Raw genomic sequence first — 13,477 nt, 5'->3', positions numbered from 1 at the left:
GGTCAAAGAAAGTATGGGCTCTTACATCTTACTTGAGCTTTGCCTAAGGTAGAAATCGTGTATAAGGCATTTTAATTTTGTTTCACTGCTTCAGTAGAAGACAAAGGAAAATAAAGCCGGGAGGAAATTTACCTGAATCCTTTTCTATGGATCTGTTCAAGAAGAATCAGAAAAACAGCAAAAACCCACAACAGATGCAGCAGAATGACAGATCTCACCTTAAGTAAGCTATAGCAGAAAGGAAGCCCAAATATGCCTCAAAGAAAATCCATCTGGGTTGAGTATGTTGCATCTGCATAAGGGCTACTCAAGGAGGAGAATTTAAAACAGGACATAGAAATGAAGTAAAATGTCTCCTAGTAACTTATTCTAGCAAAATTGTTCAAATCTCTTGAGATACTTGTTCACCATGCACAACAAAACCCACTAGGATCCTGGGATTTAGGAATGGGGAACAGACTGACTAGAATGACAGGCTCTATATATGAACAAGGGAAGCAACAACAATTACAAATTCATAGCTGGATTTTTTTGGTGCGGTAAAATGTATTTCATTGACTCAGTGAAACAGCACCTGCAGCACTTGCCTCTAAGAAATATTAGAAATGCCACCACAATCATTAAGAAAAGTTCAAGAACAAATGACATATCACTTTATAGCAGCATCTGTTTGGGGGAGGAGTTGAGGGAGTAATGGAGGTGCAAAATCAAGAGAGCTGCATCGTGTATATGCAATAAATTTCTGCTTGCAAAAGCAATTTATACAGTCACTGGGAAAGCTAGAGCAGCAACAAATGTCACCGTATAAAATAGCACTTCAAGGTGATACTACAGGATTTGCAAGTTCAGTCTTCAGAAAATCTCCATGTTCTAGAGCCTAATTCTTCTAAAACTAACTCCTGAAAATGTGACTTTTCAGGGGGTGTCTCCTCCATGTCAGCCCTGTTTGGCAGGCGTTTGGAAATACCCATGCCCTTCCATATCCCTTCAAACAAAACCAATGACAGTAAACCCAGGGGAAGCAACTGGCCATACTTTTTGGCAGATTTCCCAAATGAACAAGGATTAGATTATCAGAGACATCCACAAATTCACAGATTGACATCCTGTTAAAAACGAAATGCATCTTTACAGGTCCTCTGCTTTACAGGACACTACGACACTGTTCTCAGCAGTTCCATGCTTGCCCATTGGCAACACTGTGGCGTGAACAGTGTGTTAGGGCAGGCAGCTGAACATTATGGATTTAAATTCTCAATGAAATGGCCACTTGAGCCTGAATTTAATGATTTTCACATCCCACAAAACACTGTAAAAGTCAACAGCAGTGAAAGAAAGCATAATGTTTAATTAAGAAAGGATCCCAACTTCAGTGGTCTATGCTTACAATTCCCTGCCTGTGCAACACTGCACGTACCCTCTGGATTCTTCATACAGTCAGCTTGGTAAAAGTTTCCATGTTATCTATCTATTGATTAAACTGAAGCACATCTCTTTAGCTAAGATACACTCTTGGTACACTATTATCCAGTAAAAACACACAGACATGTGCCTAAAAATTTCCCCACTGCTTTTCTGGATGACTCACAACAATTCGGGGAGTAAGAAATGGCAGCAGCACATGGGTCCCACTCTCTCAACCACAGCATCTCAGCACATGGAAAATGCGTTTGACGTAGGCTGAAGTGCAGAACAAGCCTGCAGTCTAGTCCGCCTGCATACTGGTCATTAATAATCTTAACAAATGAAACAAACGACGCATGCTGCCTACCCAATGGCTTTAACCAGGAGTGATGTTCCATAGTTTAACTTACTGAATGAGGCAAGCTTGTACTGCACAATTTCTCAGTTTTGCAAATTTAATAAGATAGAAATGACTTCATTAACAAGCCCACAAGATTTCCAGTGCAAGATTATACCTTATTTTCCAGTCTCAAAATGACACAAGCATCAGGATTTCTTAATTGTGTTTGGAAAACACAGACTTGGTTTTTTTACTAACATCATGGCCAAGCTTTCTTACCTTTACTGTGAATTCACTCTTCCATTTTCCAGAGATTTTCTAAATGGAGTAAGTTCCAATATCCTGAAAAATAAAAAAAAAAAAACAACTAATTTTAATAGTTTTAAACAATTTATCTCACTAACCGTACTTTCTGCGCTATGGTGCAGTGCCAAATCTTCACGCCTACTTCCACAGTAGAGACCTCTAGTCCTTGAGAAAGGGTTCAGGAGCCCAGGTGTCTCAAAAACTTATTTCCACAAAAGGAAGACTTTCTGCTTCAGCTCAAAAAGAAAGAAAATGCAAACTCTTTGCTGCAAGCTTCTTTATCTCACCCATGCAGGCTGCAGCGTGAGGTCAGAGTGATTCCTCACCAGAGGCAGGATTTGGTTGTCAGTGATTAAGAGGACATGAACATTTTGTTCATACAGAACAAAAGACCATATAGACAGATTGATCCCAACTAAAAAACTGAACTTTGTTTCATTCATTTTGATGCTCTTTTTAAGCTGAAATATCTTCAGAGAACAGGAAAAGCACACATAAATTCCACTTAGTTGAAGCAGCCCTTTTCATTCTCTGCCTGGAGTATTTGGGCACGTCTGGGCTTTTCTTTTCCTTATTCAACAAATGATGGGACTGAGGAGCTCCCCATACTTTCCAGGCTTCACCCCATCCAAGACAGCAGTGACCTGTGACCTTTGACCTCCCTGCAGTTGACTATTGCCTCAGTGAGGGTCTTGAAGGCTGTGTGCCAGGACCCTCAGAAAGACACAGGTTAGGATGAGCCTGTGCTGCATTTAGAGCAATGGGCTCATCTGTATGTACAGTCAGCTGACAATTTTGTTTTAATTTTAAGAAGACAGTTCTGGTTTTCTTTTGAAAGTTTCTTGTACAAAAATAATGTTCTACATCCTCCTATGAAAACAATGACAAATTCATTATCTCAGGAGAATCTTTAATGTATGTGCCTTAAAAGAGTATCTAAACTACCTCCTTTTTCATCTAGTTTTGAAATGCTAAAATGTGGCGGCCTATTTTTCTTGAGGTTGAAATAACATGTGCATCTAACCTCACATAAATAAGATAAGGAAGAGAAGCAAACGTAAGGAAGAGCATAGCTCCTAGAAATCCTGAGCACATCATTCACAGCAATTCTCTTGAGCTTTTGAGAGCTGAAAACATGGGGCTGACAAGGAACGTTGCACTTCCAAAACAAGAGCATTCATCAGCAGGTGTATTCTTTCCCTACAGCTGTTATGAGAAAATTCATTTTGTATTCCATGTTTTTCCCATTCATTTTGCACCTGGGCAGTAAAATTCAAAAGTATATTCTCGCTCATCTCTTCCCCCCAAAAGCTGGTGCACCCATTTGTGGTGCAAACAGGAGCGCAGACCTCCCACTGCCTCTTGGATATGCATGGGACTTTTTCCTCCTACAGTTCTGGAAGCTTGTTCCATCTAGAAAGAGAGCAACGGGGCCATCAGCCTCTCAGCTGCCAGATAATCCTCAGAGCACCATTAGCTGCAACGTCACTTCTCTGCCTTCAGTGAGATGTCACAGTAATGAGAAATGGAAAAAACAGTGTTCTGCAACTGCAGAGGAGGGAGTAAGGGAGGAGATCTTAAAACAGGAGTCAGTTCTGGAAACTCCTGCAATTACTGTCAGCTCACCTGCTAGGGTAATTAAGAGTCTGCAGTGCTGTCTGATGTTTAATGCCACAACATGTGCCCAAACGTGAGTAAACACATGAAAAGTAATTCAGCCTATGATTTTTTTATAGCATTTTATGAATGAAAAATAAGAAAGTTGTTAGGAATTAAGCCAATCATTGAAACTGAGAAATTGGGACAAAACTCCTAGTGTTGTTAGTTTTGTAATAAACTTACTCTGGCACTGAACAAGGCACCTAAGTGCTCTGTGCCTCATTTTCTTATAAATTGGAACAGCACACCAATACACATCCTCTTTGCACATCTTGCCAGTGTGAGACCTAAACTGTTCCGACTGTGAGTGACTTCTTACTTGGGGTCACCTCTGGAGAGCCATTTGGTAAGAAGAGATGTTTGCATTACATCTAAAATAGGAGTTGTATTTCTTTCCAGTTCCCTGGTGTGGCTACTGGTCCCTTCTGCTCTCTGGTCTCCCAGGAGGGAGGAGGCATGATGCAGCATTCTTTGCTAGGTAGAAATCCCAGTGAGTGGCTCCGGGAGGGAATATCAGTGCCTTAAACACAAAGACACAAAGCTAAATAGGAAAGGACCAGTAAGCAGGGTATGTGCTGTGGTAATCTGCTATTCTGTTTTGGGAAGCAGCCAGAGAAAAACAGCTTTCTGAGAGCTAAACTCCAGGAACAAGTGGTTGCTAACCTCAGAGAATCTGGGGACACTCCGCTCTAACTGTACACATGAAAGTACATTAATCACCACTGGGGTAAAGTGAGAGAAAAGAGACATTCATGTGAGCTTGCAAAGAGATGTCAGACAAAGCATTTTGCACGTGAAAAAGTGAAGTCCGTATGTTGGAGTATTCTCTGAGAGACTAAAAATACATCTCGGGCTCTCATTTAGGTACCTTAAGTAATGTCATGGTGGAAAAAAAAAAAATCGATGTTAGTTGCATATGCTTTCAAAATAGTCTAAATTACTCTATTAAAATAAAGCCATGCCTCAGGAAACAGCCGTTGTTATTGCATATTAATAGAGTAAGACAACTACTCCTTTGTGTTTACTATCTCTTTTCTCTGCGTGTTTCCTAGTGAAATCTCCGCAACGGCTGTTAGTACAAGCTGCCTGTCTACACTTGTCCTGTCAGACTCTCCATGGTCCAGTGAGACCATGGCACCACATCAGGAACTTTCTCACAGTCACTAGAGCCTCTGTTCTCTCCTGTACAACAACAACAAAAGAGAGGAAAAAAATGAAGAGGGCAAAAATACCCGTTAAGGTGAACTAATAATGAAAGTCAGACTTGACAGGTGACACCCACCCTTGCCAGCATTCCTGAAGGCAAAAGGGATGAGACAGCTTTTAACACATGGTCTGGTGATAGAATAAAGAAAATCCAGATGAGAAGAGGTACTAGCCAAGAGCTCCAGTCTAAAACTTTACCACAGAGATTGCTAGGCTGCTGTATCTGGACAGCACCACCAGCTCTGCCCAGCAGCCACTCCAAGGAAGGATAACATCAGCGGTATTAATAATATTAGCAGGTCCTGGTTTAATAAAGGAAATAATTCTTCAATATCATCTGAGATTCTAGTTAAAAGCTCAAATTAGGAAGGCAGTGACCTCATAAATGAGACAAAACCAAACTTCAGAATACCTTAGACAGTTACAGGCATATATATATAAAAGCTGTAATGGATGCTTGATGCTTATGAGAAGCATAAAATGGTTCTCTCTCTCTCTTAAATGACTGAAAATACATTAAGTCGTTGTTGGGAAAGAAACGTCAGGTGCTTTGTTACCAGCATGCTGCTGTGCTGCAATCTACTATTTGCCAGCTCAGGTGAGCTGCCTGTCTGTCCTGGCAGGCAGCCTGAAGTGAACTTGCAGTGCTGCCAATTCAGCTCTGCTCAATTGTCCTGGGTCCATTGTGCATGCTTTGCTTTTCTTATTTGGCAGTGAATAGTGATAACAAACACAACACAGGTATCCTCAAGGGTAGTGGAAAATCTAGTAGGCACTGTTAATCAAACACAAGTGCAATGTCTCCTAACACATGGTACAACTGTACATTCTATAAACTAGAAGCACTCCGTAACATCGCTTTTAAACAACAGTTCGCAACTTCCCTTTTCCCTTGTCCACATAACTAAAGTGAATTTCTTTCACTAGCCAGACTCTGAAATCACTCTCCCACTGAACACTGCCTTACTTGAGAAGACGGGAAGAAATTCAACAGCTGTGTACAACAATCAAAAGCTAAAGATATAAATTGTTTACCTAAATTAGTTTACAAATTTAGGACACAATTAACATGAAATCTAGGACAAAAGAACCCTTGTATAAGCCACTTCTCTCTCCCTTGTTTGTAATGGAAACAGGTATTGTTGTCAATTGAATGAGCATACAAGCAAACATTATAGAGATACAAATTGACAAGAATAAATAAGTCATTCCTACAAACTGACTTTTACTGAAATCCAACAAAGACATATCATATTAAATATTAAAGGCAGTCCAACCACTAAAGCAACCCTGTTATAGAATCTGCTGCTGTTCATGGTTACAAAATACTGAGGGCTCTTTTAACTGCACTGGAGAGAATAATTACATCCAGTAGAAGGGAAGTAGTTACTGTTTATAGTATAGTTACTGGCTATGTTCATATATGGCATAAATCTGAATTTTTCAGAATAAGGACTTGACAAAACCTTATGTCTTCCTCATCTCAGTTTCTCCAGCAGAGAGAGCATTTCCTTCTGTAAATTTCTGTAACCCACTGTGTGTCAAATACAACATTTCCATGCCATTATTAATAGTGCCATTTTGAAACGCTAAGTAAAATTCCATTTGATCCAGTCTACGCTCTGAAGTTCCCAAAACAGGAATTATTCCCCTAAGGTGAATCCCAATCACAAGTATTTCATCAGAATACAATCAGCAGTTACAAAGGCTCACACCCAACAGGGTATATACCAGCCCCAATAATGCCTACACCTATGAACCTGTATTAGTGCTTACTTGGGTAAAGGCAGAAAACACTCAAGTAACTCTAAGAACTATTTGTCATAAAATTCTGTGTCATGATGTCTGTTTCATGTAAATTAAATTCTAAGGATGTAGACAAAGAATGGCAAGAAGGTAACAACAACCAACACCATCTGACATGAACCTTCTGAAGCTCTGCCTGGCTTAATAGGAAGTAAGTCTAGGTTAGCTTCTCAACTAACTAAATTGTGCAAGACACTTAATTTTAGAAAAGCTGTTCAATGTCATTAAGAAACAAGAGATAGTGCCTGTGATGGGGCTCTGTTTATTGTTCTTTGTTCAGAGGTTTCGCAGGGATCAAAGTGCCTGTGAGCAATGGTGGCCAGGAATAAACGTTACACAGAAACTTGGAATAGAAAAGCTGAAGAGTAGAGTTGGGCTGGAGGCTGGTGCTGTGCAGGGCTCCCTGTAGGACAGCCAAGCTGCAACAGGGCGACAGGGATGGTCTCCATCCCCTCCAGCTTACCTTGGAGAAGAGCAAGAGCTGGAAAAGAATGAGCTGCTTTCAGTGAAGAGCTGAATAAACTTCAGAATGTAAGAAATCCACATAGCACTTGTATTCCCATTTCCCTTGAAGTGTAAAGATTAACAAGGAGAAATAATCAGACAAAATAAACTAGTCTGCAGGTAACAACTGGAAATTAAATATCTGTCTATAGGAAGGGATACTGAAGCATATTGGAAAGTAAATAGATTTGGGGAAAAAACAGAAGCTGTGTGGCTAGAAAGGAGCAAAGCACCTTGACTTGCGTCAAAAGGATGCTAATAATCAAAATGACATTTAGAAATTAGAGTAGTGGAAAGAGCACATCACGTACAATTTAAAATGTAAATTCCCTGCAAATGCAAGAAAACCCTGCAGATACTCCAAAGGCAATCAGAGAGCAAAATCAAAATTAAAAAAGCCAAAGACAAGAGAACCTCATATGCTCAGAACATCTTTATATATTTAATATATAAACATATTAAAAATACATAATTTTCTAGATGCATGTGTAAGAATGCTGCATGTGCATGTATGCATGGCATGCATGGCACTCATATGTAAGAACGCATGCCATTCTAATCTTTCTTAATTTCTCATCTGAAAACAGACATGCAGTCTGTGGCAAAATGGCTCCAAGTTTTATGTCTGTAGCCAAGAGGTCTGGAGTGCAGCTGTACAGTCCATTTGCTCCACTGTCTCCCACTTACCCACCTCCAATTTGACCTTGGGATAGACTTTAGTGTCTGTTTGAAGCAAGGTAAAATTGCCAGGACTTGAGATTTCTAGTTATTGTTCACTATTATGCTAGCATTCATCCAGCTACTCTTTACTAGTGTACCAACACACCTAACAATGTTTCTTACCTCACTACAGCCCTGCTGAGGAGGGAAGCACTATTCTTTCCTCTTGGAAAGTGCCATATATCTACGGTGCAGTCACAGTAAAGACTGCTGAACATACATCTGAGCTGATGTGGGAACTGGTGGCAGTTAATCTGCAGTAGGATGTGAACTGCACACATTAAATGTCCAAGTATTTACCAGATAAATCTGGTCCCTCCAAACCAATTCAGTTCCAATATGTTGCACTGAAATGCTCTGTAAATTTTAAACTAACACTGCCATAAAAGCCCCAAAGATTAGGAAGAGAGTTCATACCCCTGTCCCAGACCTGGGATTCAGGGACAAGGTAGAAAATATCCAAAAAAATTCCATTGGAGTGCTCAAAAAAGAGCTGAGATACATTGCCAGCATTTCACATTTCAAAACAAAAATAACCACTGCAACACACAGGTGACAGCTGAGACTGGTGCTGGTGCCCAGACTGCACTGTGGCTTAGTGGGAAAAGTATTTCCTCTGCAAGATAGGGTTGGAGATCCATTGCCCTCATGAGTAGGAAGGATCCATCCAGCTTTGCTGGACTCATCCATTCACCAAGCTTCAGAAGCCCAGGATGCCCTCCAGACCTGCCATGGATACCTCACTCTGCAGCCAACGGCATGAGGATTAGGAAGACAGGGGAGAGCAAGAAAGCCAACAAGAATATGGCCCTACAGCTGAGACACAAAGGGAGACTAGGAATACTGTCTTGTATGCCTCGTTCTGGCTTTTGGTCCACTTCTGTACAGTCAAGGGTTAAAGGAGCAGGAGCTGGCATCCTGTCCTCTCACATACTGAGGGGTTTAACCATACGTATGTCACAAAAGGTAGTCTGTTATTTGCAGGTATGGAGTCTAGTCTGTGAATGTGTAGAACAGAGGAACACTCAGCATGCAGCTCGTGGGGCTAGTATTGAGACAAACCCTATAGCTGGTGGCCCCCACTATTTAGTAAGCTCTAGTCTGCGCCTGCATCATGTGCAAGATTCAAGTATCTTATTCTACCATAGTGGAAAATTTCTTGACCTTCAACCACGCCACTTCAAAGTCTCATTTCTTTAAGCACTGCAACTCCCAGATTGCAGAAGCCTAAGCAGGCTTTCTGGACCTTACTGCACTTTTGCAATATCCATCATTTAAATGTCACTGAGAACTGTGAGCCCTTGATCATTTATCTCTTAAAGGACATTAGGAAGCAGAAGCGAACTTCTTAGCAAAGTTCTTCCATGCAGTGAAGAGGCCATTCTCTGTTGAAGTGCAAAATTATGCACACAAAATCAAGAACAAAGAATGATAATTTGTGGGTGTGCATCAGAAATGAATCATTCCACAACTGTCGTCTCTTTACCTTATGTTACTGAAACAACAGTGACATTATTAATTAATTTAATTGCTTAACTTACATGTTTTACTGTATTCAACATCAGGAATTATGTGAAAGAACTGAATACATACCAGGCCTGAGAAGTTTCAGTTTTCCTGATATAAACTACCACCGCGTGAAACCGAGATAAAACTACACATCCTTTTCTCCTAGACTTCAACTGAACTCCACATCCCTATAGAGGAGAAAAGCAATAAAAAAAGGCTTGAGTAAACCTTGAGTAAGGTACTGAGGAGGTACAGCTGAACCACTGTTGAGGAAACCTTGCTATGGGCGGGCGAATTATTATTCCTAGGAAAAAAAGAAAGGGAGAAGAGTGTTTCTTATGTTTGTTACCTGGTCCCTGATCTGCTCCAACACAGCTATGAAAAGTTCTGAATTTAGAATATCATGTTTAACTTTGTTAATACTGTGTTTTGTTCTATACAGGCTAGCTGACCAGCAGACACCTTGCTATCCAGAATTAGGTAACAGTTTACGTATCTGTCTGCATCTATATGTTATTTATCTTATCCTTGTGTTATTGTAACCTCTTCGTGGAAGCAAATATCCTTCTGCTTTGATTTGGTATGCTGCCAGGCAAAAAAGGGCAATACCCAAGCTGCATGACAAATAATAAACAGCAGTTACACAAAACAATGGCACATTTGTCAGCCAATATTCAGCAGAAATTCTACTGTGGAAAAACAAAACCAGTGCATTTAAGTACCAGGAACTCTGAGAGATCTCTCTGATTAGTTTGCTTTGGCCACTACTGTCAGTCACCAGTTTTTATTATTATTTATTATTTTCTTTTCTGGTCCCCTTCTTTCCCATCTCTGCTGCTGTTTAATTCTGAATAATAGAAATGGAAATTACTTTTTTAATTATTTATGTTTTGGTAGTTGCATAAGAAAAATTTAGTGCTGCTTGGGAATAAAATGCTGGTTTTGATCTTCTCGGCAGTTCTTCATGTGTTTCTCATAGATATTACGTACAGGAAGACCAGCTGAGACTCTATAAAGACCAGTTTCAAGGGGTTTAGAAAATAGCTTCAATAGTTTTATCACATCTACCAACATTCAAAAGTGAATCAGGCTCCCCTCTCCATAAGGTACTCAGAGTACGTGAGTCAGCAGGGCTCCTTTTGCTGTGTGGCATCTCTGGGTTTAAGAAGCTTGGTAAGGGAACTAAAGGCATTTGAAAGAGGCAGGGTTATGTGTAGAATCTTTAACAGAAAAACAAAGTATCAAAAAAGAAAAGAAAACCAAGTTGATTTGGTATGAATGCAAAATAGCTCCTTGTAGAGATAAGTGTAGGAACAAAAGATGCAGCTGACTGTGTCGGATTTAACAGTGTGAGCAGCAGAAATCTGTGAATATTCCTCTCCTTCCACCCTTCCTACTGGGATGAAACCTTGACCCTTGGAGCTGCGGCCCTGCAGTCTGTTCTTTCTCTTTCCACTTGGTAACTGTGAGAAGCAAGGATCAGAATACATTATTCACATCTAAGACTGTTCCATAACTGGATAAACAACATATATCACTATTACCTAAACCAACGGCTAGAAAGTCATTAGTCAATTATATACAGTTAAATACATACCTTCATACATACATCCATACATGTATCTGAAATGTTTGCGGACAGGAAAACTGGCTAGATAAACATACGAAGCAGAATTACCATTTCTGATTCACTTAAACCTCCCTCCCGTTTTTACCTTCTTTGGATAATCTGTCTTTCCAAAGAAACCCTAAAGAAGGCAATTTATTCTTCAGCAAGGATTAAAATCCCCTAACTGTGAAACAATTAATTAGACTGTATCAAAATTGGATGAGAAAGAACCTGAGTAACTGTTAAAAAATGGACTAGAGAGAGATGAATATGAGAAAAAACGGCCTGTCACTTAAGACAGTGAACTGGAATTAAGGAGATTTAAAGCAATCCTCAAATCCTCCTCAGACATCAAGAACGACCTTTGGACAATCACTGTGTTTCAATTCCCTTTATGAAATAGGTTTGGAAATAATATTGACTCTCTTTTGCTTCTGGGCTTTCCTGTCTGTGGAACTGTAAGAACACTGAGTGAAAGATGACTCACGCCTTGTAAATCTAGCCCTAAGCATTTTCCTCTTTCTCCAGAAAGTTAAAGAACAGTATCATTGAATGGGTTTCTTACAGGGAGCAAGTTACCAGCAAGTAAAGAGAGGAAAATTGAGCTCAATTATAGCTAGTAAATCCAAAGGACAAAACAGTAAAGCCAGATTTTATGACCAAACTGTATCTGGAAAAAAATCTGGACAATACAGGCTGCCCAAAAGGGATTTGCTGTTTCAGGGACAATTTCATTTGTCCAGAGGGCAGAGACAGCTACTCGGGGAACTGGTGCCATGAATTTGATTCTAACTCATAAGGAGAAAAATTTGAAAATAGAAAGAAATTTGAGGAGGGGGAAAACCAAGAAATTATCTGAGTTCTCTATTTATTGCAAGGCACAGTGCAACAAGAACAGCAAAAATCAATAGGTTCAGGGAATTAGTAAGCTGAATCTTTTGGGAAGAAATTATATGGGAAAATGTAGTGCAGGAGAATTTGCAGTTATTAAAACAGACTATATTGGAAAGACAAAGGCAAAAGAGTCTACCATGGAGGAAAAAGACCTCGCATGACTCTTTAAAGAACTTAAAAATCTAAAAAGGACATAAAGGAGGAATGGGAAGGTATTATACAGCTAGACAGCTGTACAATCAGAAAAATGAAGGTTAAAAGGGAGCCATTACTAGCAAGGAATATCAGAGACGATAGGAAAAGCGTTCCTTCAGTATCATGAGAAGGTGGCAAAGGTGAAGATTATTTAATAGGAAAAAGAGTAAATAAGAGATGAGAAAGCTGAAGGATTCAAGGTATTCTGAGGACTTACGAAGGACAAGTAAGATCCTAACAAACTGAGGAAGCATAAATACAGAATCTGTTTGCTGACATATGAAAGTCCAGTTAGATATTACTCATTTCATCATGCACGAAGCTGACAAGTGTGACCATCTCTGATACAAAGTGACAGTGTCTAATTAAAAGCATCGAAACCTGACTCAAGAAAACAGCACCAGGAGACAAAAAAGGCTCAGCTTTCCCTATATCTCAAATGAACATCCCACTGAGAGAAGACAAAGGGATATCAATAGCAAAGCAGTCAGGCAATCTATGCTTTCAAATTTTCATATAAGAAAAACTCAGTTCAAGCCACCTGTGTACTAGCATACCAGCCTAACACTTGGTCATAAATTTGAAGTTTAACAAAGCAATCTGTATTTTATATTTAGATTTTAAATTGCCTTTGGAGGCCCAACCACACCTGATCTTCTACCTAAAAGAACTTGACACTAAGCCTTTTGCATGTGTCCAAGCATAAACTTAAGTGTATTGGAACATAAGACACATATTTTCTCCCTGTGATGATCCTGTAAGCTGTTCAGTTCATTGAAGAACCAAGCTTTGAAAAGCCAGTTAGGTTTTGAGTCACTTCAGTGTTCAGCTGAATTATTATTTATCAAGCTTGGCCTGCTTGTTGTTATCTAAACCACAATAATGTTTCTACCATCTATTTTTAAGCACAAATTGGATTTTAGAAAGCTTAACTCTCTGGACTCCTGGTTTTGTCTATAGACAATGTGTCAGAGCAGGAGCTTAACTCAGCAGAAGCCTCTCTCTGTGTAAGGAACATACATAACTGGTCTTTGAAGTCTCACTACCTAAATTACATTTTCTTCAGTACCTCACACAACCTTGATTATGTGCAACTGCTTGCAGATGGAAGCTACAATGTCTCTTGAAACAGCCCTAAATATTAGATACTCTGATCATTCTGATATGACTGAGTCACTTTAAACACACCCTGACAAATAAAAGATACTACTCACAATGTCCCAATTTTTTACCAAGCAGCAGAAATAACTAACCATCAGAGCAGATGCACAAGAAGTCATAAATGAAAGAGACAACTGACAAGTGTCTTAGATTTGGGCTTTACT

The sequence above is a fragment of the Neopsephotus bourkii genome, unplaced genomic scaffold, assembly GCF_033783945.1.
Source record: "Neopsephotus bourkii isolate Nb327-2 ecotype Australia unplaced genomic scaffold, CSIRO-AGI_Nbou_v1 NB_795, whole genome shotgun sequence".
NCBI lineage: Eukaryota > Metazoa > Chordata > Aves > Psittaciformes > Psittacidae > Neopsephotus > Neopsephotus bourkii.
This window is presented reverse-complemented; position numbering follows the sequence as displayed.